At 46.8% G+C, this 26436-nt stretch overlaps 1 protein-coding gene across 15 annotated transcripts in view; it reads left to right on the top strand.

Moving 5' to 3' along the window:
- Positions 1-26436, top strand: part of DAB1 (DAB adaptor protein 1) — a 4845894-nt gene that overhangs the window by 2706526 nt on the left and 2112932 nt on the right. For all 15 annotated transcript variants that reach the window (XM_069642094.1, XM_069642098.1, XM_069642099.1 and 12 more), the window contains one exon: positions 581-653. The gene's annotated coding sequence lies outside the window, so the exon portion shown is untranslated. The remainder of the gene's footprint in view (positions 1-580; positions 654-26436) is intronic.

The raw sequence follows: 26436 nt of genomic DNA on the forward strand, positions 1-26436 counted from the left end.
GAATTGACTGAAAATGAATGTATCTGAAATCACGTTGCACGCTCCTAAATAGGATGATTTTCCAATACTGATGTTTACTGCTCTCTGCATGCACCTCTTTTCTACAGCATCTAGCTTTCAATTACACAGTCTCTAGCTCAACATATGTCTACAATATGCAGCTAAAAATAAAGCTAATTCTCTTCATGGAGAGCAGGAAAGAGGAGGGAGAGAACAGGAAACGGAAGGACTAGGATCACGTGGTCAGGACATTCGAACTACAGTTGGCCTGGAAGAAAGGGATATGTAGTTTTTTGGTTGAAAAAAGAAAAAAAATGTTTTTCCTTTATGGGAAGTTACAAAAAAGTTATTTGTTGTTGAAACTGCTGGAGACAGGAACACATTGAAGATGAAGCATAATGTTTGCCTCCGCCTTGACAGAGAATGACAACGATTAAAATCTACAGCAGTTAAAGTGCAGCTTTACACAGGAAATGTTCCCTTGGTGTTTACTACAAAGTGACAAGACAATAAAAAGAAAAAGAATTAGAAACGTTGCGTGAATGAATTATTAACAATTGTGTTTTCTTGTTTTCCACAGTGAGCAAGGAATGGTTGTGCTGTGAACCAAGGCTAGCCTTAATGGTCGAAAGGCATGCTTCTGCATTTTTCAGGTACTGTTCTGTTCTTTTAGTTCAGACGTTATTGACAACAACTAAATACTAATGAGTGACTTATCTGCTCGCAGGTTTGAAGGGTACCATTTAAGTTGTTTATGTTTCAGCTAATAGGATGAAGGTTTTCTAGGTTCAACACAAGGGACGATCTAGTACCCTTTCTCTCTCCTCTGTTTATAGTGTGAAATATCGAGACGTGTGGCAAGCTGATGGCGTAGTCTTGGCGATGGGTGCCTGGCTTGGTAATTTTACATTTTACAGCACTTGTCCAACACACTTTGGGTCTGTTTTTATGTAGGTTACAATTGCATAACGGGTGTCAATAGGTTTTTCTTATGGATCATAGAATTGATCAATGTTTTATGCTTGGTAAAAACAAGTGCAACCATCACAAGCTGATAAAAGCTGCTTTTGAGAGGATGTATTGGAATGCAGCAGGGTTGGAGAGGTAAGTTTGTCTTCTGCTTCCACTCTAGGGAGATAACTGTGACTACAAAGTGGAGATGGCTTTGGATATGCTAGCCGAAAAAAAAAGTTAAGGGAAGGAGCATTGACCTCTTGAATAATGATGGTTGGAATCAAACATGGGAAACATCTTGAAAATAATTAATATATTTTAATAACTACTGCTTGCCTCATTTTTGAGCAAAGGGACAGAGGTTCTGTTTCAGGCATGGATGCTATTTTAACGACAGAAAGAAGCCGCCTCTAAATGATGAAGTGGCAACAGGATTGTGCTCGTGATTCTACTGCAAGATTAAATTAATGCATTCGTTTAGTAAAAATAATAATGCTGTGAAACAGTTTATTATTATGGATTTAAATTTTTATTTTGCTAGGGTACAAAGTCTGATTTAACAACAACTGAACTCGGCGCGCTCCCGTCAATGTCGACCATAATGCTATTTCCCCCATAATGGCATCACTTCCCACATCCGCTGCATTTCATGGTTTTTCTTGAGCTAAATATTCACAAATTAACTGCACCTTAACTAGGGTTTTTTTTTTCCAGTGAATTTCAAGAGTTTGTTACACCATATCTTTATTTGCAGATCACTAGCTATGGCCTTCAGCCATGTCCACTGTACATGTTCCCCCAATATCTTTCTTTTGGACCCACTAGGTGTACACAACCGTTGTCTGTGGCCACTATACAGGTCTTTCAGGTCCACTAGTTAGCCAGTAAAACACTACCTTCCTTTCCTGCTCACTAGCCACAGCCTTCGTGAATGACCATTGGACCCAGCCTAGCGTTCTTTCACCTCCCACTAGCCACAGCATTCAGCCATGCCCAGTGCCCATTGCCTTCGGCTGTGGCCACTTTGCATACTGCTTCAATAGGTTTCCTAAACGTGCCCATTAGCCATGGTCACACCACTAGCTTTCTTTTATGCACACTGCCTTTAACTGTGGCTCCTTGACATGTTGCTGACTAGGTTCTGTATCCACTGTACATGTTTCCCCAATATCTTTCTTTTGGTCCCACTAGATCGCCACAGCGTTTGTTTGTCAGACGCACTAGCCAGGGCCTTCAGCATAGGTTTATTTAGGGAACACTAGAGATGGCCTTTGGCCACTTTACAAATGTAACCATACATTTCCTTATAGTAACCCAGCAGCCATAGCCTTCAACCACACCCATTAACACCCACCTCACTGTAGCTTTGAAATTCCCATTTTTATTTGTATTAAGCCCGCTCTTCATGCTTTGACCCCGACTCCTTTCAAGTTCTTTCTCCCTCTCAAGCCCTCTCCCAATCCCGCCAAAATTCCTGATCTCATTTTTAATCATAAACGTGGTTATCCCGCGGATTACCACATTTATGCGAAAACGTGCAAGCTCTGAACTTGGTCCCCCGCACCATCATTGCACCATGTTCACTTGGTGTCCTCTTTCTCCCTCCCCACCTCTTCTCTGATGCCAGTTCTTCATTTAACCTCCTCCAAATGTCATTTGGTCCTCTTTTCTTTTTCAGTTAACCCTGATTATGCCCTTAATAACCATGGTTATCTGTTGCATTGAGCAAACGCATAGAAACTGCATTTTTTTCATTTCTGAAAATCCTTGGGGTTGAATTGTGGGACACATATATAGCTATAATTTTGGGCATCCCCTTCTCAGTGAAATATTTAAACAACTACTGGACAGAATAACCCCAGCCCCTCCCAAGATTTTCTTGACAATCTATGGGTTTAGGACATGTCATCCAAATCAATCCAGTAAGTCAAAAGTTTTAAACGTCTCTGCTGCAAAGCACCAAAACCAATATAAAGATTTTAACGTGCAGGGGGAACCCTGTTCTCTGTCGAATATTTAAAAAACTGCTGGATGGATTTACCCAAACCAGTCAAGGAAATTAAGTCAATGCTTTGTACCCACATTTTTTCTATTTGATCCGAATATGCCAAGTGTTTTTCATACTACGGCTGTTCAAAAACTGCTCTTTTTCACTATGGGAAAATGAATGTGTATAGGCGTAAAATAGCATATTTACATTTTTTTAACCTTTTATTCATTTCCTAACCAATCGTTCTCCAAATTTCCAGAATAATGGGGTTCTCTGTTTGTCTGAAAAATATCAAAGGCTATTAGCCTTGCCCAGTCTCCCTGTTGTAAACACCACAAATACAGGTTTTAAGGAAAAGGGGGCATCCCCTTCACTGTCAAATATTTTAAAAACTACTGGATTGATGTACCCCAAAGAGGGCATGAAATTTAAGTCAATGCTTTGTGCTCAAATTGTTTCTTATTTGTTCCAAATATGCTCTGTGTTTTTTCGTGATACGGCTGTTCAAAAACTGCTCTTTTTCGCTGGGCTAAAAACTGTGAAACTGTGGTGTATTGTTTTCATAATAGCGTTTTCATTGTATTACGCATTGACCCCAAATTGTGCAGTTGGGGTTTGGGAGGCTTGACAAACCCTTGAGAATTTCATCCAAATCCATCCAGCATGGTAAAGGTTTTCAACTATAGAATTTTGGGAAACAATGCCTGCATTTTCATTTCTGAAAATCCTGTCAGCTTCTGTGCTGCAAAGCACCCTGGGAGATATCACCATATTTTTGGAAAAGAGGGCAACCCTTCTCCATCAAATAATTAAAAAACAACTACTGCATGCAACAACTCCAGACACCCGCCCCAGAAATCATGACAGTTTTGACAGAGCACTTGAGCAAAATTTGACTTTTTCTCTGTGGGAAAATGAATAGGGACTAGCCCTAAACTGTGTTTCTTTTGTTTTTATTAATAATGTCTTTATTTTTAACAGAGCTTAAACAAAATGTCCAGTCGGGGAGCATGGGGGTATAATTTTGTTTGCACAATTTCACCCAAATCTGTCATACGAGTCAAAAGTAATAAGGAATAAATTTTTTGAGTATCCTATGATACTTGATACTCAACTTAAATATAGTGCGGTCACAACAGCAATATAATTCAGTGAAAACAACCTTGGGCAAGAGAGAGTGAAGGTGATCAGACTTAACGCAGCAAAACCCTTGATATTCAGCACTCGCATTTGAAGCAAGTCCACCTTAACTTTGTTCCCCTTGTTGCCTAGCGCATGACCACTATGATGACACCACAGACAACATCATTAATTACGTCATACATGACATCACTGATGAGAGCAATAATTACATCATATATGGTATTAATGATTATATAAGTTAGAATGTTTATGTTGCTCACTTTTAATAGTTTAATTTATTTCACTTGACAATAATAACAACATGACATGGAACAATGCAGTCATACACAAGTATCATATGATTTTGTGTGGAACATTCATTTGTAGCATTTATGAACCCACAACATGTAAAATAAAATTATGTAACATTATACAAATGGTTTGAATTTCATATGCAACATTATACGAATGGTGTCAATGTTATACATTAGTAATCAATTACAATCATTATATGCAGGGAAAATAACTGATCCAGATAAATCTATTTAAGGTATTTCAAAAATAATATTATAAGTAGATGTAGTAGTAAAACAAAAAAATAAGAAGAATAGACACAAGTAGAAAGATATTAGTAAGTGATTTTAATATTGTCAATATTCACACCTAAATTAACAATTTTCCTTACCGCAATGCTGTGATATGATCACATTATTTCTAGGTGAATATTTTATAAAATCTCATATCAAAGAAAGTACATGCCGGTGTGCACTGTGATATTATCGAATCTATGCATTCAAAGATTGGTTCATTTCTTAAAAATGTCAGTTACTTATACTACATAAATAAATGTATAGAACAAAACGAAGTTTAGAAAGTAAATATGTAATTATAGCCATACCATTTGTATTGTTAATATTCTTTGTCATTCTTTCGAAAGTAAATATTAGGCATCTTTATTCAAATATAACAGATTCCCTTCCAAAGTCCTATAGTGTGTATATACTATTCTTCTTTGTAACAATAGCAGTATGTACTTACAATTGTATACTGTATGTTACATTTAAGGAAACAAGGGCAGAATTCAATGTACTGTGTAGGTATGGTATGAAATGTGTACATATCTAGTACATAACAAAGCAGAGTTTTCATATTTCATGAATGTAATTAATCCAACCTGTGATGTCAGTTATGAGAGATGAGTAGGTGAAGAGGTCAATATGGGCAAACATACAGCAATATCAAAATTCATCAAGTGCAATATCAAGCTCATTATAGAAACATCATTTAAAGAAATTAACCAGAAGCAAACGCAGGAGCGTTGAACTAAAATTTCAAATGGAAGAGTTCAGACCTAGGATTACTCTGGAATCTGATTTTGATCCAGACTGCCAAGAGGACACAATGGCAACCTCTACTTAGTACCGCCATTCCAAGTGTGTGGCCAATTTTATTAAAATTAGAAGAAACATTTTTCAAATATCTGTCGGGTAAAACAGAATATTCTTTGGTGGGAAATCTAAAAATCTTTCAGTAATGTTATTGATAGTAATTATTAAAGTTTCTCAATGTATTGCCTGATGTACTACTTGCCTATATTTTATATATGGCTCTGCCACCTCGCCATGTAAGCACCACTCCTTCCAGTCATTTATCCCTCCTTTATGATTCTATGGCAGAGTGGGAAATCCCTTAGGCACAGTGAGACAATCTACATGAAATTTCAAATGTTTGCAAAATCTGTACCTGGCTTCTAAAATGTGTGTAGAATTTGTAAAATCTGCACTCATTCCATAGAAAAAGCTGTGTTGCAGAGTTGAACTGTCTCTAGCCATTAACCACTAATAAAATACCCATGAAGAGGAGTAGGCTCCCTCTCCCTCTGGTGACAGACAGGTGAATATTGCATTTAGGGCCTGTGGCCTGCCCTCCTGTCTAAACTTTGTAAACGTTGGAAATATTGTCCATTGAGGCAGCTAGGCTGCCCTAATAGAAAGTTGGTATACAGTAAATTGAAGATGACAAGAATAGGTGACACTGTACACATTGATTTAGGAAAATGCAAAACATAAAGCAATGCTTATATTGTGCACAACATACATAACAAAATGGATACCATGGCATGTATTAAACTGAACATAGGCCTCAAAGCAAAGTGTTGAAAACACAGAAAATACTGTGAAAAGGTCAAAGTATCCAGGAACTCAAACTAAGGTTATAGGCTGGGACCTGAACAGAAGCCAAGGTGCAGGGATGTAGCAGTTTTAAATGGTAGGAATATACCATTTTTAATGGTGTTGTTCACAAATGAAACTGGCATAACATCAGAAAAAGATAAAGGGGATAGAAACTAGCCAATGAAAAACCAGACAGCAAATCTTTGTCCTTGGTAGGCTGTCTGAAGCAATGCATCATCCAAATTGCTTCTCAACCAGTTCTTAAAGTTACAAACTATTTATCGTGTTTACTGAAAAAAGGAATAATCTAAGTCATTGTGACAACAAATAATCAGGAGTTTCAGGAAGCGTTTAAGTCCAATGAAAATTAAGTGAATTATTTGACCTTAAAGCAAATTGGCCTATCAAAATATAAGGTTCATATTAGCATACAATGATTGCGTAATTTGTGCCATAAATTTGTGATGGGTGCAGAAATGAAGTGAGACTTTCTTTTTTCAGCTTGTAAACAGTTGATTAAATAAATACTTCCAGCCGGCTGTTCTCATCTGTCTGTCTTGCACGGTATGTATGTGTTTCTGCAATGGCTGCCTGCAGGGAGTTATGGCTTCTTTTAACACCCATTTCTGAATGCCAGAGAGTTTATGTCTCTCAGGTGCACTTCAGGTGATCACCGGGATGTGGTGCCAAGAACTTTGTGCCATTGTTAACAAAATACAGCCAGTCCCCATACTTGTTGGCATGTGCTTTCACTGGATTATTACAGCAATTGAGACATCCTGATTACCTTGACTGGCTCGATTCATTAGGTGCAGTGCTCCTGAGAAAAAATTGTTTCCTCCATTTAGATATAGGGCTTGTGTTCTGCTGGTGTCAAGAGGTAACAGTCACTCCAGCCCTTTGAACTGAGACATTTTTATGGGAGGGAAAAAGGGGCACTTGCCCAGGGCCTGTCATGGCCACTAGTCAAGGGGCCAGTCCTTCCTCATCCCCAGGGTCCCATTGGTCCCAGTCCTGGTGCCTCTGGTGCCAGGCTCATTTTAAAGTGTGCTCGGTACACTCTAGGCGTAGGGTTTGTGCAGCTGGGCCAGGCGTGCCCATGGAACAGAACTGGAAGGCACGTGGGACAGGCCCAAAGAAGGGCAAGGTGGAGTTTGTAGGTGGAGCTAATGGGAGGGGCCTGAACCAGCCTATACAAGGCCAGCCCATCCATGTGCCCTTGCTTCACGTTATTCTGCTTCCAAGCAGCGTAACGCTCTACACTGTACTTACCTGTGCCTCTCTGGATTTCACAGCCTCATCTTGGAGATTCTCCTGAAAACGCTTCTTACCTGCAGTCTTCCGCCCCATCACCACAAGCGTCTTCACTTCACCTACTCCATCGATGCAGACGCGTCTTACCTACTGTCAGCCGCTCAATCTCTGGAAGCGCATCCTACTGCTACCAGCATCTACATCGCTGAGTGCGCACCCTACCTGCTACCAGCCTCTACATCGCTGAGCGTGCACCCTACCTGCTACCAGCCTCTACATCGCTGAGCGTGCTTCTTACCTGTTGCCAGCTGCTACATCGGTGAGCGCACATCTTACCTGTTGCCAGCCGCTACATCGCTGAGCGCTCCAGTCGCTACACCGCTGAGCGCGCCTCTTACCTGCAACTCGTTGCGGCCTGTGCTGGACTCTTCTTCTTACCTCCATTCCATTACAGTCAGAGCCGTGTCTTCTTTCCAACCGGCATTCCATCACGGTTGTAGATGCCCACCTGCAACCGCAAATCTTCATTGAGGACCCGGACACCATTCTTCATCGTCAGCCCTAAACTGATATGTTTCAACAAGAGATAATATGATCACTTTTTCTTTTGACAATTCTCTACCCCCCTATGCAATGTAAGGAGATGGAAGCAGAGCCCACAGTTTTCAGGAATACAATCAAATGCAATACAAATTCTAGTTCCCCCCTAGCAAGCTTGGAGCAACCGGTATGCTTTTAAAACATGCAGAAATACTTTTAATGTGATTTGCGATGAAGTGAAAATATGCTAAAAATGATTTAATTCCCTATCGGAGATTCAGGGTAGGTGACAGCTACTTTGAATTAGTTCAGGTCAATACTAGCAATGATTCATGAGGGATTATCAGGTTGAAAACGAATTTCAGCAATGCAAGCAAGAGACAGCTATTTTTTAACGTGTGGTGAGATTGAGCAAGTTTGCAATTCGCTGCACTTTTTCCGAGAGCGTCGAGCGCGATTACGGAAAAACTATAAGGAGTAAAAAGTCAGTTTGGGGCTTGTTGGAAAGCTTAGATTCTAAGCTTTAATGTGAAAGTTAAATACGTTAAATAAATTAGATACAGGCAATTTCGTGGAGGTATATTCTCAGAAAGAAAGTAAGATTCAAATGACAAATGACACTTTCATAGGTTTGAAATCACAGAATGGACACACGATTTCTATGCAGTTCTAAATAGGTGGAAATGGTTTGAATTAGATTATTTTAAACTAAGAGAGTGGTTTGCACAGCTCTGGCTGGATACTCACTCCTAATTTTGGAAGGAATGGGCCTCGTCCCAGATCTGGTCAACAGGTTTGGCTGCGGTTCTCTCTGCTCTGCTGGTCTGGATCTGGTCTGGATCTCTGGCTCTGTCAAAAGTTCTGGCACTGCACAGCGGTCTGGTCTGGATCTGTTCTGTGGTTGGGATACAGCTCTGCTTTCTGGGTCTGGTACTGGCACCGCGGTCTGGTCTGGGTCTCTGGTTCCGGCAACAGTTCTAGCCAGAAGCGAACAGCACAGCCCGGCTGTTTTATTCTGATGTGCCCTTTGGAAGTCTGGGGTAAAATCAGTTTGCAAAATTGTAAGGCCAGCTGAGAATACTTTTAGCTTGCAGTAGGCCTTCTGCTTCAAAGTTGTGGAGTCTATCTGGAGTCTATGGTCCTTCTGGATATTGTCTGGTCTGGCAAAGTGTTTTGCAAGAAAGTGGAAAGAGCAGTCCCTACCTGGGTCTCAGTGGTTCTTTTTATGTCTTTTGAAAGTGGGTGTGTGCGTGGGCATAACTAAACCTGCCCCTCACAACTTATCATTGGCCAAGTTCTCCTCTCTCCCTTGATTGGGGGAAGGAAATGGAGTGTCATCGTGATGAGGCATGTTTATGGGTCAGAGAATCCTCCCCTTGTCACTTTGCACACAAATCTATTTTTGATCCAAATGCATATTTATCTATATACAATTTTTCTAATATTATATGTCCAGTTAACATATTTTCTGTAGCGCCAAACCATCCGATCCCTGTCTTTGTAAGATGTTGTGTTCACTTCTGACAGAATTCTGCCCTTTTCATCCAGAACACAACCTCTAAACTTTTCCAGAATTTACACAAATGTGCAAAAGGAATATGGGCATCAGATGATGAAATGTCAGATTTTTAACATACATACATTTGGAGTAATACCCTATTTTCCGCTACTACCCCCAGAACATACCACAGAGTCCTAACACCTCTTAAAATGTGCACAGGAAAATCACAGAAATGATGATATTGTTGATATAATTTTGACAATTATGTACTATGAATTATCCATCTTTCTAAAATGATGCTCTGGCCCAGAGGGGTGTGGTTTCCCAAAGCACATGGGGGAATTTCTAGTTTGTCCACTTCCTCCGAGCTCAGCTGGCTCACAGGGGCAGTGCTCCTCCCAGTTTCTTCCAAGAGGAAGCCATTTACAACCCCCTGATTTAGCAATTGTTTGGAGCAAAGGGGAGTTCATTGTTCTGTTTTCCTGCAGTCCCAGGTACTCCTCCCCTGATTCAATCAGAGAGGTGTGATCTCCTTTTGGTGGGGCAGCAGAAAGCAGGCCAGGCCTGTGAATTTATTTTAAAGATTTCGTTTTTAGTGGCTTTAAATCCCATTTCACTTAAGCTGCTGACATCCACAGCTCAGCCAGTTTTGTTATGAACATTATTTTGGGCTCTTCATCTTTCCAGATTTGGTATGCACACACAACTTCATTCTACCAGATGTCTGCTGGTGTTCAGTCAGATGTTTTAATATCTTGCAATGTTTGAAATAGGCATTTTGAGCTTGCATTCAGAGAAACAAAGGTGATTTCAAAAAGCGCTTTTTGAGCTAACAGGCACTGCTGTTTTTCCTTTGGCACCACGTTTCACTCATGGCGATTCTGGCCCATCAAGCTCGCACTGGTGGGTGGCGGGAAGGGCGACCATTTTGGTGTGCGCAAAAGCTGCACGGTTTTCCTGGATTCTGGCGCAAATGTGGGCTTTTCAGCCATCTTGGATTTTCTAAGCCCACAGCACCATATGTTGCAGCATAATAACTTGAACGTCGGTCGATACACCTGACAAGCCCTCCTGCCCAACTGCACTTTGATTTCGAGTCGAGGGGGAGTCGGGTGCAAAGGATGTATTGATCCACGCACTGGGATGTCCGCATCATCTTCTTCTGATTCCGCAGATGGCATAGTTCAGCATCTTTTCCTCCATCAGGGTGGATCGATCGGTTCTCCTCGCCGGTCCTGAAGGAAGTTTCGGGCGGCACCTCGGGCCCCTCGGATCTTTGCTCCCAGTCCCCGGGCCATCCTCCTGGTCAGTCCCCATGGTTTCATCTCTCCTAGGATGACAAAGCAAAAGTGGAAGAAACATATTCGTAGACATTTCCCCACCACTATTAATGTTGGGGCGAACATATACATTTTATACATCAGGATACATTTGCATTCCAGAATCATAGAATTTTATAGGCTATATGTGGAATATTTTAGGGTTGGACTTGTATTACTCTGGAGCGGCCTCCTCTGGGATTGCAGAGGACTCCTCCAGTTGCTGAAGAGTGTGCCTGGGATGGCAACACTTTAGCTGATTTATATGGACCCACTTGTCTTCCCTTTCTGCCAAAATACCCTTGGGGATGCGGATCTTGTAGGTGATTGGGGAGATCTTGTCTACAATTTCAAAAGGTCCCTTCCATGTAGGCAGAAATTTCCGCTGTTTGGCCTGGTTCCTTTGGAAATTGTATAGATAAACCCGGTCTCCTACATTGTATTCTTTCCTAGTAGTCTTCAAATCATAATGAGTCTTCATGCTATTGGCTGATCTTTCTAGGTTTCGCTGAGCATAGGCAAAAGCATGGTGGAGGGGTTTTCTTAAATTTTCAACATACTCGTGAGTTGTGGAGGCATTGATCAAGGTTTGCTCTTGGGTCCTGTGAAGCAAATGCTGGGGAAGCACCATCCTGCGTCCAGTCATCAGCTGAAACGGTGACATTTTAGTTGCAGATGAAGGGGTAGATCTGATGGCCATTAAGACCAGAGGTAATCAGATATCCCAACTTGGCCCAGAATCTGCCACAAACTTTTTTAAGATGCGCACAATGGTTCATTGTAATGTTATACTGCACCACAAGAGGCTGGCCGGTAAGCAATGTGTAGCTTCCTTTTAACCCCCAGTATCTCCCACATCTTTGTCATTACTTCGCTGGTGAAGTGGCTACCTCTGTCTGACTCAATCCTTTGCGGTAGACCAAAACGCGAAAAGATGTGGTTGATCATCAGGGCAGCTGCTGTTTCTGCCTTGCAGTTTGGGGCCGGTAGACATTCCACCCATTTAGTAAATAAGCATGTCACCGTCAACATGTACTTATTTCCCCTAGAGGAGCGAATCACGGGGCATATGAAGTCGACTTGCAAATCTGACCATGGCAGTGTCATCTCCCTCTTTTGGAGAGGTGCACGGTGTGTGAGAGATGTTGACTGAAATTGTGCACACACAAGACACCCCTTCAAGTATTGGTCGAGGTCCTGCCCCATGTGTGGCCAGTATGCAACCTCTCTTAAGATCTCAAGTGTGGTATGAAACCCCCTATGACCGGCGGTGCCTGCATCATGGGCGTGACTTAACATCTGGCTTCGGAATGAGGTAGGGACCACCCAATGATCATGGCCAGCTTGGGAATTCCTTCCCAAAAAACCGTCTTAGATTCAGAACATTTTTGGACATTTCATCAACACTCTAAGGTCCTCTTTCCCAATGTAATCGGTATCCGTCAGGGGAAAGTTCTCAGGGTCCTCAATGTGTTGGTAAAACTTACCAATTATAGGATCCCTCTTCTGAGCCGTAATCAAATCAGCATCAGGGGTCTCGTTACTCCATTGTGCAGTTGAAAGATCATTGTGAGCATTTGTCTGGGACCTAGTGATAGCAGTGACCTGGATTTCCCCCAACAGGGACTCAATCTCTACTAGATTTCCTTGGATGGCCCTGGTTTTGGCCAGCAGATCAGGTAAGTCATTTCCAGTTTTGTCTGGTCCCTCTACTTTGGAATGACCCTTGATCTTCTTCCAGTAGATGGTCATCCCATCCACGGTGACCAGATCATCAATGTTTTGAATTAGCTTCCCATGTTTCAAGGGTTTGTTGTTAGCACATAACATGCCTCTGGTTTTCCCATTAACCAGGTGCTCCACGAACCCGTTCCGTACATAATCCGAATCTGTGATTATGACCAATTCGTGGAGTTGATGTTGGACAACAGTGAGGATGGCCTGATGCACAGCCATCAACTCTGCCACCTGACTACTTTGGGGACCAATCTTGTTTCCAGAGGAAGGTTCTGGGGACTCATTCACCCATGCATTCCCTACGCCGGATACTAGTTCTTTTTCCCCGTTCTTGTCAACATGGTAAGAGCATCCATCCACATAGACAGTGGGCATTCCCTCACACTTGTTTTCTTCAAAGACTTTGTGTGGGGAATTGAGGTATGCCTCCATGTTGTCCTTGATTTTTAGACTTTCGTCCTCGAGACAGTTTTCTCTGGCACAATCATGCAAGTCAGCCAGACCTTGCGCGAGGAGTCTCTTCTTGTTTTGGCCATATCTGACCTCCACAGGAAAGCCTTGCATTGACAGAATCCAGGAAGTAATTCGGGAATTATTCACATTTCTGGCCCGGTTTTTGTCACTTTGGAGATATTGCAGAGGCTGGTGTGGAGTCTCCACTATGATGTGTTCCCCCTGGAAAAACGGGCGGTAATTCTACAATGCCCACAGCATTGCCAGGAGTGCCTTCTCACAGTCGCTGAATTTTTCCTCCACGGAGGATAAAGTTTTGCTCGCATAGTAGATTACTTTATTGACCTTGTCATGCTTTTGATATAATACTGCAGTCAAGCATGTATTAGAGAACCCTGTCTCCAAGAAAAACTCCTTGTTTCTGACAGGATAAGCTAGGCAAGGTGCTTGTGGAGGCTTCTTTTGAGCTGTCTTACTGCCTCGGATTGTTCTGGACCCCATTCCCACTTGACCCCCCCTTCAAGAGATGAATCAGGGGTCTGGTGATCTCTGCGTAGCCCTCAATGAACTTTCTGCTGTAATTAGTCAGTCCAAGGAGGCTCCTTAGTTTCTGCAGAGTTGTGGGGTTTTTTAGTTTTTGAAGTGATTCCACTTTCCTTTCCTGGGGACAGAGACCCTGAGGAGTAATCTCATGCCCCAAGAAATTAATACGGGTTCTACACCACTGTGCTTTCTGAAAGGAAGGTTTTGCTCCGGCGGCCCTCAAATGGGTCAGAACATAACGGATCTCCGCTGTGTGTTCCTCTACAGATGAACTTTTGATGAGGACATCATCTACATAAGCCAGGTTACCCCTCGCACCCAGGTCGGGCATGGCCTTATGTAGGAAAATGTTGAATTCATTGCCGGAGTTGAGGTATCCGAAGGGAGTTCTGGTCCATGTGTACTGCTGGCCCCCAAAGGAAAAAGCCAGTTTGTATTGGTCCTCCCTACTGACAGGCATGGTCCAGTATCCATTGGTCAGGTCTATTGCAGTGAATACCTGTGACCCCTGTATCTGGGCCAGCCGTTGGTCAATGTAGTGAAGAGGCCATCGGGAAGTATGGACCCGTTTGTTGAGCTCCCTAAGGTCGGCGCAGAGTCTCCACTGGCCGTTTGGCTTCAATATTCCCAGCACCGGATTATTGAAGGTGCTGTGTACTGGACAGATTATTCCCCGGGATTGCGAGAGTCAAGCAATATTGCTTCACAAACACTGGAGTCATGCCAGGGTCTGTGGGAATTGTTGTTGTGTGGATGTTGGTGGGACCACAGTCATATGAGTCTACCGCAAAGAGATCTTGGAAATCCAAGAAAACTTGTTTCAACTTTTGCTTCTGTTCCAGAGTCATGCAGGCATCAGCTAGGTTCACTCTCTCTTCCACCATCTGTCTGAATCCTGGAAAGACTTCTGGTTTTGCTATCTCAGCAGCCTCCTCCCTCTGGGTGGAGAAGTCCCTGGTCAGAGTTCTGATTTAGACTGGAGGCTTCAGGTGGGAAAGGCAGCCCTCATGGACCTGGAAAATCACCTCATCCCTTCTGAAGTCACAAGTCACTTCTTCCTTACCATAAGGGCAGGAAGTGTACACCAGGAAGTTCCCCCTATGCCGGGTAAACATCCTGTCTGGTGTTGTATTGTCATCACTGTCACTGTCAAAACAGTCCTTTGGGATTGGTCCTAACAGTTCATTTCCTAAATCAATGGAAAAATGTCGGTCATCAACCGCCATTCCAATAATGGTGCCTGCGACTAGAGTAATACTCTTTAAATCGCTGTTATCCACCTCTATTGGAATGGTGTCATGTTCTATGTTGACTAATGGTGTTGGGTTTACCCCAAACCCTTGCTGTTGGAGAGAAGCATTTAGATGAATATAAGCATCAGGGTTTTAAAATTTCTGTCCTCTTTTAACTTTCACTTCCAGGGAGAATTGTCGGGTCCTTTCTGGGATGGTGACTTACTCTTTAATCTGAATTTCAACTGCATAAGGTAGCAATTGAGCTGACCCAAATGCTTTTTCTGGATCATCAAAGCCGATGGGATTATCCGCTAATCGGGACCACGCTTTGAAGTTTATCAGGTCCAAACTAATGGCAAAGCGATTGAGAATGTCACTGCCTAAGTAAAAGGCGGCAGTGACGTCTCACACGACCTGGCACGCCACTTTTGGGGAGACCGAGGTCCGTTGCGATCGCTCTCCCTTCTCCCTCCTGGCGGATCTACCCGCGCTTTCGCGCCTGGGGAGCCGCCAGGAGGAGAGCTTCTGGAACCGCTGCTGGAGGGTTGCGGCGCATGCGCGGGAGACCGCTGTCTCGGTTCCGCACATGCGCCGTAGATTGGGCCTGCGCGTTGGGAAGGGCTTGCCCTCCAAGCCTCGTTTCTGGTCCGCCGGCACCCGGAGACGAAACGGCTTGCGTTTCAGGCCTCGCGGGTGCCGGCGGCCCATAAAAGGGAACCGCAAGCAGAAGCCACCGCGTCTCAACGCGGAAGCTTCGTTCGTGTTGCTCGCTCCTGGTTTCCTGTGTTTCCTGCTTTTACCCTGCCTTGCCTTCAGCCTGCCTGGGTGCCCTGCTCAGCCCTGGGTCCTTTTGGGCCCATTTACCCTGCCTTGCCTCCAGCCTGCCTGGGTGCCCTGCTCAGCCCTGGGTCCTTCTTGGGCCCATTTACCCTGCCTTGCCTCCAGCCTGCCTGGGTGCCCTGCTCAACCCTGGGTCCTCTTGGGCCCATTTGCCTTGCCTTGCCTCCAGCCTGCCTGGGTGCCCTGCTCAACCCTGGGTCCTCACAAATCCCATTTGCCTTGCCTTGCCTCCAGCCTGCCTGGGTGCCCTGCTCAACCCTGGGTCCTTTTTGTCCTGCTTGCCTTCTGCCTGCCTGGTTGCGCAGTTTTGCCCAAGGGTCTCTTTGGTCCCACTTGACCTACTTGACCTCCAGTCGCCTGGGTTCCTTGTTCTCACCCTGGGTTCCCTTGACTCCAGTTTCCCCTCTGACTCTCCTGGGACCAATTGGGCCTTTTGTCTTTTTCCTTATTCGTTGGGCTCCCCCTTGTTGGTTTCCTTTCCCTATCTGGTTCCCCTTTTCCTGTCTGGTCCTGCCTGGTGCCTCGTCCTTTTTGGATCTACAGACCATCGGGCTAGTCAGCCATCTCCAAACCAGCTACCTGAAGTTCGCCTGAAAGTGTCTTCCTGCGGATTGGTGCCCCGTCTTAGTCTTTGTTTGGTGTGATCCCGCGTTCACCTTGGACTTCACCTTGTTCCGAAATCTTCAACCTGACTGCTGCCTCTCCTGTCTGTGCTTGCACAGTCCCACCGTCACGTAAATCAGGAGAGTGCCTTCCGTGACGCTGGGAGTCTGTCCATCCTCCACCCTGTACCATTTGGGTGGTGGAGAGGCGGGTTCCCCGAGTCACACACTCGTCATTCAGCTGGCTGCAGCCTGGCGGCCCCAACAAGATCCTCATCAAAGAAAACAGGTACACAGTCTTCCCGTACATCCCAGGTTGACAGATTGAGACGCCTGCCTTCAGACCTTGAGATGGAGGATTCGCAAGAAGTGCAGAATGAGTTACAAGCACTCAGGACGGAGATGATCGCTTTACGCCAGGAAAATCAAACTCTACGCCAAATGATAACCCAAGGGGTTCCGAGTACCTCACAGGCGGAAGGATCCTTGGCACACACAACGCCCATCAAGTTTGATGGAGATCCGCGACGTGTAGCGGAGTTCTGTAATCATTGTCGAATCCATTTTCTTTTCAGGTCGACTCATTTCAACAATGATAAGGCCAAGATTGGTTATATCTTGGGGAATTTGACAGGCAATGCTCTGGCCTGGGCAACTCCGTTTGTGGTTACCAATAGCCCAATTTTGAACGATTTTGCAGCTTTTGAAAAAGCATTCCTTGAGGTTTTTCAGACGCCCAACCTGGCCTCCGCTGCGCAGAACCAGTTGATGGATTTGAAACAGGGGAACGCCGACATAATAACTTACATTAGTCGCTTTCGTCTACTGGCAACCGATTCCCAATGGCCAGAAATCACACAAAAGACTCTGTTTCGTCGTGGGCTAAGAGAGGAGTTCAAGGATGAGTTACTCCATATACCCGAACCAGAGACTCTTCAACACCTAATCGAGCAGGTGCTCCGAATTGATCAGAGACTGGCAGAACGGAAGGCAGAGAGACGTCGGTTCGAGAGGGGCGGTTCCAGAACGACCAGTTTACCTGCCGCATCATCTGGGCCTACTGAATCCGGACCAGAGCCTATGCAACTAGGAGCTATGAGGGGTCCTTTATCAGAGGAAGAGAGAAGACGAAGAAGAACGTTACGTCTATGTCTCTATTGTGGAGCTGCTGGGCATTTTCTGGGTACGTGCCCTTTACGATCCCAGAAGAAGAAGGCGGAAAACTAGAGGACCTGTCGTGTATTGGGAAGGCAGCGACAGGTCCCCCTCTTTTTTCAGTCCTTTCCACGTTCGGTTCAGTTCTACATCCCATGCAACCCGCGGTGCTACAGACTCTGAAGATCCAAATCAAGTTGCCTGGCAAAAGTTTGGAGGTGTTTGCTCTGTTGGATAGCGGGGCTTCCGGCAATTATATTGATGAAACATTTGCCTCTGTGAATCGGATTCCACTCTTGTCCAGATCCACTGCTCTGCCCGTGGAAGTCACCGGCGGAACTCCTTTGTCCTCTGGGCCTGTCCGACAATTCACAGTGGGTCTACCTCTTCAGATTGCCGACCATCTTGAAGATCTCGCTTTGGACGTCATTAAGTCCCCCATCTACAAGGTGGTTCTGGGCCTACGATGGCTGCAACACCATAATCCGGTAATTGATTGGAGAACGCACACCCTGACCTTTTCCTCTGCAGTTTGTGCTCAGAAGTGCTGTTTGTCCACTCCGACCCGGGCTCCTTCGACCCCCTTGAACTCTAATGGTAGTGGGGTCCGTGTGTGTTCCATCTCTCATGTTCCTCAGGAGTACGTCGATTTTGAACACATGTTTGCTGAACCGGGTGATATACCTCTACCACCACATCGCCCGTTTGATTGTTCAATCGAGTTGTTACCTGACTGCGTGATTCCCCATGGGAAACTATACGCTTTAACACGGGATGAGAAACAAGTGCTTCAGGATTACTTGTTGGATAGTTTACAGAAAGGATACATAGTTCCGTCTAAGTCTAAGTTCCAGAACGACCAGTTTACCTGCCGCATCATCTGGGCCTACTGAATCCGGACCAGAGCCTATGCAACTAGGAGCTATGAGGGGTCCTTTATCAGAGGAAGAGAGAAGACGAAGAAGAACGTTACGTCTATGTCTCTATTGTGGAGCTGCTGGGCATTTTCTGGGTACGTGCCCTTTACGATCCCAGAAGAAGAAGGCGGAAAACTAGAGGACCTGTCGTGTATTGGGAAGGCAGCGACAGGTCCCCCTCTTTTTTCAGTCCTTTCCACGTTCTGTTCAGTTCTACATCCCATGCAACCCGCGGTGCTACAGACTCTGAAGATCCGAATCAAGTTGCCTGGCAAAAGTTTGGAGGTGTTTGCTCTGTTGGATAGCGGGGCTTCCGGCAATTATATTGATGAAACATTTGCCTCTGTGAATCGGATTCCACTCTTGTCCAGATCCACTGCTCTGCCCGTGGAAGTCATCAACGGAACTCCTTTGTCCTCTGGGCCTGTCCGACAATTCACAGTGGGTCTACCTCTTCAGATTGCCGACCATCTTGAAGATCTCGCTTTGGACGTCATTAAGTCCCCCACCTACAAGGTGGTTCTGGGCCTACCATGGCTGCAACACCATAATCCGGTAATTGATTGGAGAACGCACACCCTGACCTTTTCCTCTGCAGTTTGTGCTCAGAAGTGCTGTTTGTCCACTCCGACCCGGGCTCCTTCGATCCCCTTGAACTCTAATGGTAGTGGGGTCCATGTGTGTTCCATCTCTCATGTTCCTCAGGAGTACGTCGATTTTGAACACGTGTTTGCTGAACCGGGTGATATACCTCTACCACCACATCGCCCGTTTGATTGTTCAATCGAGTTGTTACCTGACTGCGTGATTCCCCATGGGAAACTATACGCTTTAACACGGGATGAGAAACAAGTGCTTCAGGATTACTTGTCGGATAGTTTACAGAAAGGATACATAGTTCCGTCTAAGTCTCCCGCAGGGTTTCTCTTGTTCTTTGTGAAGAAAAAGCAGGGCACCTTGAGACCTTGTGTTGACTATCGAGAACTAAATGACATAACAGCTAAAGACCGATATCCACTTCCATTGATTCGCAATATCCTGGAAACCCTACATACTGCCCGGATCTTCACCAAACTGGATTTACGTGGAGCGTATCACCTAGTACGCATCAAGAACGGGGATGAATGGAAAACGTCTTTCAAGACATCATTTGGGCATTTTGAGTATAGAGTCATGCCATTCGGTCTGTGCAACGCCCCAGCCATCTTTCAACGGTTTATGGACAACATCTTTAGTGATCTCATTGGTTTGTCAGTCTGGATATATTTGGACGATATCTTGGTTTTTTCCAGATCCATCGAAGAACATGTGAGACATGTACGTGAGGTCCTTCGACGTTTGTCTTCCAACCACCTATTTGCAAAGGCCGAGAAATGCAGTTTTCACATATCCAGTATTGAATTCTTGGGATTTGTGATCAATCAGGATGGGATAGAGATGGACCCCAAGAAGGTACAAGCCATTCAGGAGTGGAAACAACCCCATGATGTAAAATCACTACAACGATTTTTGGGATTCGCAAACTTTTACAGGCGCTTTATCCCACTGTTCTCTCAAATCTCAGCGCCCCTTACCAGGCTGACCAGCAGTAAGATCGCTTTCAGGTGGGATTCTTTCGCTTCTCAGGCATTTGACACCTTGAAGTCGGCCTTCATGGCCACCCCGATACTGCGCCACCCTCATTCTACCTTATGTCGTAGAAGCAGATGCATCGAACTTTGCTGTTGGTGCAGTTCTTCTGCAGAAAGATCCAGAAACCTCCGTTGAACATCCGGTGGCCTACTTCTCACGCAAGCTGAGTCCCAGTGAAAGGAATTATGCGGTTATCGAGCGGGAACTGTTGGCTATAAAAACCGCGTTTGAGGAATGGAGGCATCATTTACTTGGAGCCCGTTTTTCGGTGGAGGTTCGTACTGATCATCGCAACCTGCAGTATCTACGCTCCTTGCAATGCCGAACACCCCAACAGGCTAGGTGGGCCTTCTTTTTTTCCCCATTTGTGTTTCACGTTACATACATTCCAGGAACTGCTAACTTGAAAGCGGACGCTCTCTCTCGATCCCTGGAAAAAGAGGAAGAAACGCCCAGCTTGGATCAGCCACTGATTTCCCCTCAACATTTCTTATTGGCCTTGTCATCTCATCTACAGTCTATCGCTGACGCCACCGGGACGGATCCTGCTAGATCGGCCCTTCTTCAGCGTGAGTTCGTATCGGAACAAGATGGACTCCTGTTTTTCCGGAAGAGGCTTTACATTCCCGAGGGTACGATTCGAGAGGGCATATTGCATGGGTTTCATGATTCACCCATTGGAGGGCATCGAGGGATGAGAGCTACACGTGAACTGATATCCCGACAATTTTGGTGGCCAAGGTGGGCTACCGACGTTCAGAGATACATCGAGAGGTGTCCCGTTTGTGCCCAATGTAAGGTCCCAAGGAGACGGCCTCTGGGATTGCTGGTACCAACTGAAGTAGCACCATACCCATGGCATACCATTGCCACTGATTTTGTGGTTGATCTACCTCCCTCTGACGGGTATACTTGCATCATGGTTGTGGTCGACAGCTTCACCAAATATGCTCATTTCATCCCATTCCACAAGATCCCTACGGCTGCTCAGATGGCTTCAGTCTTTCTCCACAAAATCTATTGATTACATGGTCTCCCAGAAAAGATAATCTCGGATCGTGGTTCTCAATATCTTTCAGCTTTTTGGAACAAGGTGTGTAGTCATCTGGGTATACGTAGAGCATTGAGTTCTGGTTATCACCCGCAGACCAACGGGCTTACCGAAAGGACTAATCAGACCCTGGAGGAGTACCTCCGTTGTTCTGCCAACGCGACTCAGTCCAACTGGAAGGCATGCTTAGATCTCGCAGAAGTATCCTACAACAACTCTGTACATGCTTCCATTGGAATCAGCCCATTCTTCTGCTCTACTGGTCAACATCCCAAATTGGTGCCATTTCATCCTGTGCCCACCAGTACTGTTCCATCTGCTGATGTCCTGGTCTCAACCATTCAACGACAACAAGAAGTGGCACGTGAGATCCTGAAGTGAGCCAAGGAACGGATGAAGGCCCAGGCTGACAGGAAAAGGAGTTTGGAACCAGATTTTCAAGTGGGGAATAAGGTGTGGCTGTCCTCCAAAAACCTGCCACTTCGCAATTTACCGGTTAAACTAGCTCCCCGGTATTTTGGTCCGTTCACGATAACCGAACGGTTATCCTCCGTAGCCTTCCGTCTCCAGTTGCCTCCCTCTTGGCATGTACACCCTGTTTTCCATGTCTCCCTTTTGAAGCCCTATGTGGCCGATCCCTATGGTCGGTCCTGCCCTCTCCCTGCCTCTGTCCTCGTCCAAGGGGTCCCGGAATTCGAGGTTCAGGGGATTTGCAATGCCCGCTATCGCAGGGGGGTGCTTCATTTCTTGGTGGATTGGAAAGGGTACCCGGCTTGCGATCGTACTTGGGAACCTCATCAGCATGTGCACGCTCCCCGCCTGGTGCGAGAGTTCTATGATCGGTTTCCTTGGAAACCCGGGGCCCCGGGTCTTCCTGGGAGGGGGCATAGTGTCACGCCACTTTTGGGGAGACCGAGGTCCGTTGCGATCGCTCTCCCTTCTCCCTCCTGGCGGATCTACCCGCGCTTTCGCGCCTGGGGAGCCGCCAGGAGGAGAGCTTCTGGAACCGCTGCTGGAGGGTTGCGGCGCATGCGCGGGAGACCGCTGTCTCGGTTCCACGCATGCGCCGTAGATTGGGCCTGCGCGTTGGGAAGGGCTTGCCTTCCAAGCCTCGTTTCGGGTCCGCCGGCACCCGGAGACGAAACGGCTTGCGTTTCAGGCCTCGCGGGTGCCGGCAGCCCATAAAAGGGAATCGCAAGCAGAAGCCACCGCGTCTCAACGCGGAAGCTTCGTTCGTGTTGCTTGCTCCTGGTTTCCTGTGTTTCCTGCTTTTACCCTGCCTTGCCTCCAGCCTGCCTGGGTGCCCTGCTCAGCCCTGGGTCCTTCTTGGGCCCATTTACCCTGCCTTGCCTCCAGCCTGCCAGGGTGCCCTGCTCAACCCTGGGTCCTCTTGGGCCCATTTGCCTTGCCTTGCCTCCAGCCTGCCTGGGTGCCCTGCTCAACCCTGGGTCCTCTTGGGCCCATTTGCCTTGCCTTGCCTCCAGCCTGCCTGGGTGCCCTGCTCAACCCTGGGTCCTTTTTGTCCTGCTTGCCTTCTGCCTGCCTGGGTGCGCAGTTTTGCCCAAGGGTCTCTTTGGTCCCACTTGACCTACTTGACCTCCAGTCGCCTGGGTTCCTTGTTCTCACCCTGGGTTCCCTTGGCTCCAGTTTCCCCTCTGACTCTCCTGGGACCAATTGGGCCTTTTGTCTTTTTCCTTATTCGTTGGGCTCCCCCTTGTTTTCTGGATCATCAAAGCCGATGGGATTATCCGCTAATCGGGACCACGCTTTGAAGTTTATCAGGTCCAAACTAATGGCAAAGCGATTGAGAATGTCACTGCCTAAGTAAAAGGCGGCAGTGACGTCTCACACGACCTGTCACGCCACTTTTTGGGAGACCGAGGTCCGTTGCGATCGCTCTCCCTTCTCCCTCCTGGCGGATCTACCCGCGCTTTCGCGCCTGGGGAGCCGCCAGGAGGAGAGCTTCTGGAACCGCTGCTGGAGGGTTGCGGCGCATGCACGGGAGACCGCTGTCTCGGTTCCGCGCATGCGCCGTAGATTGGGCCTGCGCGTTGGGAAGGGCTTGCCTTCCAAGCCTCGTTTCAGGTCCGCCGGCACCCGGAGACGAAACGGCTTGCGTTTCAGGCCTCGCGGGTGCCGGCGGCCCATAAAAGGGAACCGCAAGCAGAAGCCACCGCGTCTCAACGCGGAAGCTTCGTTCGTGTTGCTCGCTCCTGGTTTCCTGTGTTTCCTGCTTTTACCCTGCCTTGCCTTCAGCCTGCCTGGGTGCCCTGCTCAGCCCTGGGTCCTTTTGGGCCCATTTACCCTGCCTTGCCTCCAGCCTGCCTGGGTGCCCTGCTCAGCCCAGGGTCCTTCTTGGGCCCATTTACCCTGCCTTGCCTCCAGCCTGCCTGGGTGCCCTGCTCAACCCTGGGTCCTCTTGGGCCCATTTGCCTTGCCTTGCCTCCAGCCTGCCTGGGTGCCCTGCTCAACCCTGGGTCCTCACAAATCCCATTTGCCTTGCCTTGCCTCCAGCCTGCCTGGGTGCCCTGCTCAACCCTGGGTCCTTTTTGTCCTGCTTGCCTTCTGCCTGCCTGGGTGCGCAGTTTTGCCCAAGGGTCTCTTTGGTCCCACTTGACCTACTTGACCTCCAGTCGCCTGGGTTCCTTGTTCTCACCCTGGGTTCCCTTGGCTCCAGTTTCCCCTCTGACTCTCCTGGGACCAATTGGGCCTTTTGTCTTTTTCCTTATTCGTTGGGCTCCCCCTTGTTGGTTTCCTTTCCCTATCTGGTTCCCCTTTTCCTGTCTGGTCCTGCCTGGTGCCTCGTCCTTTTTGGATCTACAGACCATCGGGCTAGTCAGCCATCTCCAAACCAGCTACCTGAAGTTCGCCTGAAAGTGTCTTCCTGCGGATTGGTGCCCCGTCTTAGTCTTTGTTTGGTGTGATCCCGCGTTTACCTTGGACTTCACCTTGTTCGGAAATCTTCAACCTGACTGCTGCCTCTCCTGTCTGTGCTTGCACAGTCCCACCGTCACGTAAATCAGGAGAGTGCCTTCCGTGACGCTGGGAGTCTGTCCATCCTCCACCCTGTACCATTTGGGTGGTGGAGAGGCGGGTTCCCCGAGTCACACACTCGTCATTCAGCTGGCTGCAGCCTGGCGGCCCCAACAAGATCCTCATCAAAGAAAACAGGTACACAGTCTTCCCGTACATCCCAGCTTGACACGACCCAACAATTATGGACTATGTTCTTGTTGCCAATGGAGATTTTGAGCATACACCTGCTTGGCAGGAGATGTTTGGAATTGGGTGTTTCCAGATCCATTTCCAATTTGTCTATCAGTTTGAATGTGGGAATGGCTGGATCTTTTGGGAGTTGGCGGAACATGGCTTCGCTGATAAAGCTCTTACCGTTGTTCACACACACTCGGGCGAGATCAGAGTCCTTCCCATCATTTAACTGAACAGGGATGAACAACTGCTCTCAAATTTGCTGAATAGCAGCCAGGCTCTGAGCTGATTTCACATCTTTCTGAACTATTGGAGTGTCAATGTCTGATTGTGGATTAGTAAAGAATTTCAGAGTGTTTCCTTCCAGTGTGGAATACCACCTTAAACTGGAAGGAAGGTTGATTTTCAGAAATAGAGTGGACCCCCCGTCACCAGTCTGTTGTCTTACTGCTATTACTGAAACGTCTGGAATTTGGTTGTTCTGGAAGTGAAATTCTACTTGGTCAGATTTTTGTTCAACCATGTGGCATGTGCCGTTTAAACTAACATGGTTGACACTCTGTATTAATTTTATTGGTCGGCTAGTGTGGGTCCAGAGGACCTTGTTTACGCAATCTATTAGGGGTGACAACCTTCTCAGGAGGTCATTCCCTAGTAAACAAGGGGTGCCCTCTGGAGTCACTACTATGACCGGGTGTTTCACCTTATGTTGCCCAATTTTAATGTCCAAATCCGCAGTCCCCTCAATGGGAATTTCCTTCCCGTCAAAGTTCTGAAGTTGTCCAGGAAGAGAGGTGAGAGGAATACGGTAATTCTCCCCCCTTCCTGCATTTAGTTCATCAAAGGCCCTTCTGGACAGAAGAGTAGCTTGGGATCCAGAGTCCAACAGTGCCAAAATTGTACCCTGCCCCTGCACTTGTACTGAGGCATAGTTCCTTCCCTCCTTCTCCTCAAGGTGGGACAGATAATGCACATTTTTGACAACTGGTGGGCCAATTTTTTAGTTTTGGACATTGCGAGAGAAGAGATCTGGGCAGAATTCTGTGGAGAGTCATGGGTATCTGCAAGAAAAAGTTGGTAACTGGAAATCAGAGCCGTAGTGGGTTCCCCTGGTTCCGGTTCTCGGCCGCCCCCCCTTTTTGGAGGCAGTCACCAGTATGGGTTTGAACCAGGGGATTTTGTTGCTGTTGGTTCTGGGATGAGATGATGGGCGGCGCTGGCTCAGTCTCCACATCTACCCAGTTTGGATCTGGATCCCTTGAGACCCATTTTTCTTTGGGAGGAATTTCCCCATCTCTGAAGGAGAAGATCCTTTTCCCAGGATCCTCTGAGGATCCCTCTCCCTCAAATTGGAAGATCTGTACCTCCTCCACAAAATGGGTCTGTTTGGGTCCTTTGTTTCTCCTACCTCCTCTCAGCTCCTTGGGTGGCAGACTTTCAGGGGTAGGAGTATTTGTTTCCGGTTCCTGGGTTTCCAGGGGCTGTTTATAAGTGGGGAAGGAAGCTTCCTCCAAGGCATTACACCCCCCTTCCCCTTGTGCCTCCTCCCTGGGAACCGGTGGGTTATCAGGGTGCTTTCCCCGTCAATGTTCTGGAACACCAGGCGCAGAGCTTGGGGCATCCTACACCGGCATGCTCATCTGAGGGTTCTGTTGAGCCCTCAGCATGTAACCCAGATCCCGTGCCATATTTTGGACCTAGCGCTCTAACTGTGAAACCCGCTCAGGCTGAAACGGGGTTCTATTTTCTCCACTGGGCTGATCCCGGAATGGGTAGCTATCCCTTCTCTGATACTATCCCGGGTTGGGAAGATTTGGGTACCCCTCCACCCTTGGCCTCCCCTTTCCTGGATTAGGTTGTCTGGGCTCAGGCAATTGGGGAAAGAAGGATGGATGATTTTGGGGCTGGAAATTGGGTGGAAACCTGGGAAAAAAGTTCTGCCCAGTATTTGGGGAATTTCTGCCCCCCTGTGGGAAGTTAGGAGGGGAGTTCCCTGGGTTAGGTGCTTGGCTGGATCCCCCCCCTTGGGCCGGAGGAGCCCACACATAACCCAGGATGGGTTGGTTTCCCTTGTAACGGGGACTTACATAATCAGGGGAATGAGGGATCCCATTTGTGGGACTACCTCCTTGACTCCCTGTTTGTGACTGGCCCGAGGGCCTTCTGGGCTTAGAATTATTCTGCGCAGGCAAGTTTTTAGGCCCCCC

This window comes from Ambystoma mexicanum, chromosome 1q, assembly GCF_040938575.1.
Source record: "Ambystoma mexicanum isolate Mex_15411 chromosome 1q, UKY_AmexF1_1, whole genome shotgun sequence".
In the NCBI taxonomy this organism is placed as follows: domain Eukaryota; kingdom Metazoa; phylum Chordata; class Amphibia; order Caudata; family Ambystomatidae; genus Ambystoma; species Ambystoma mexicanum.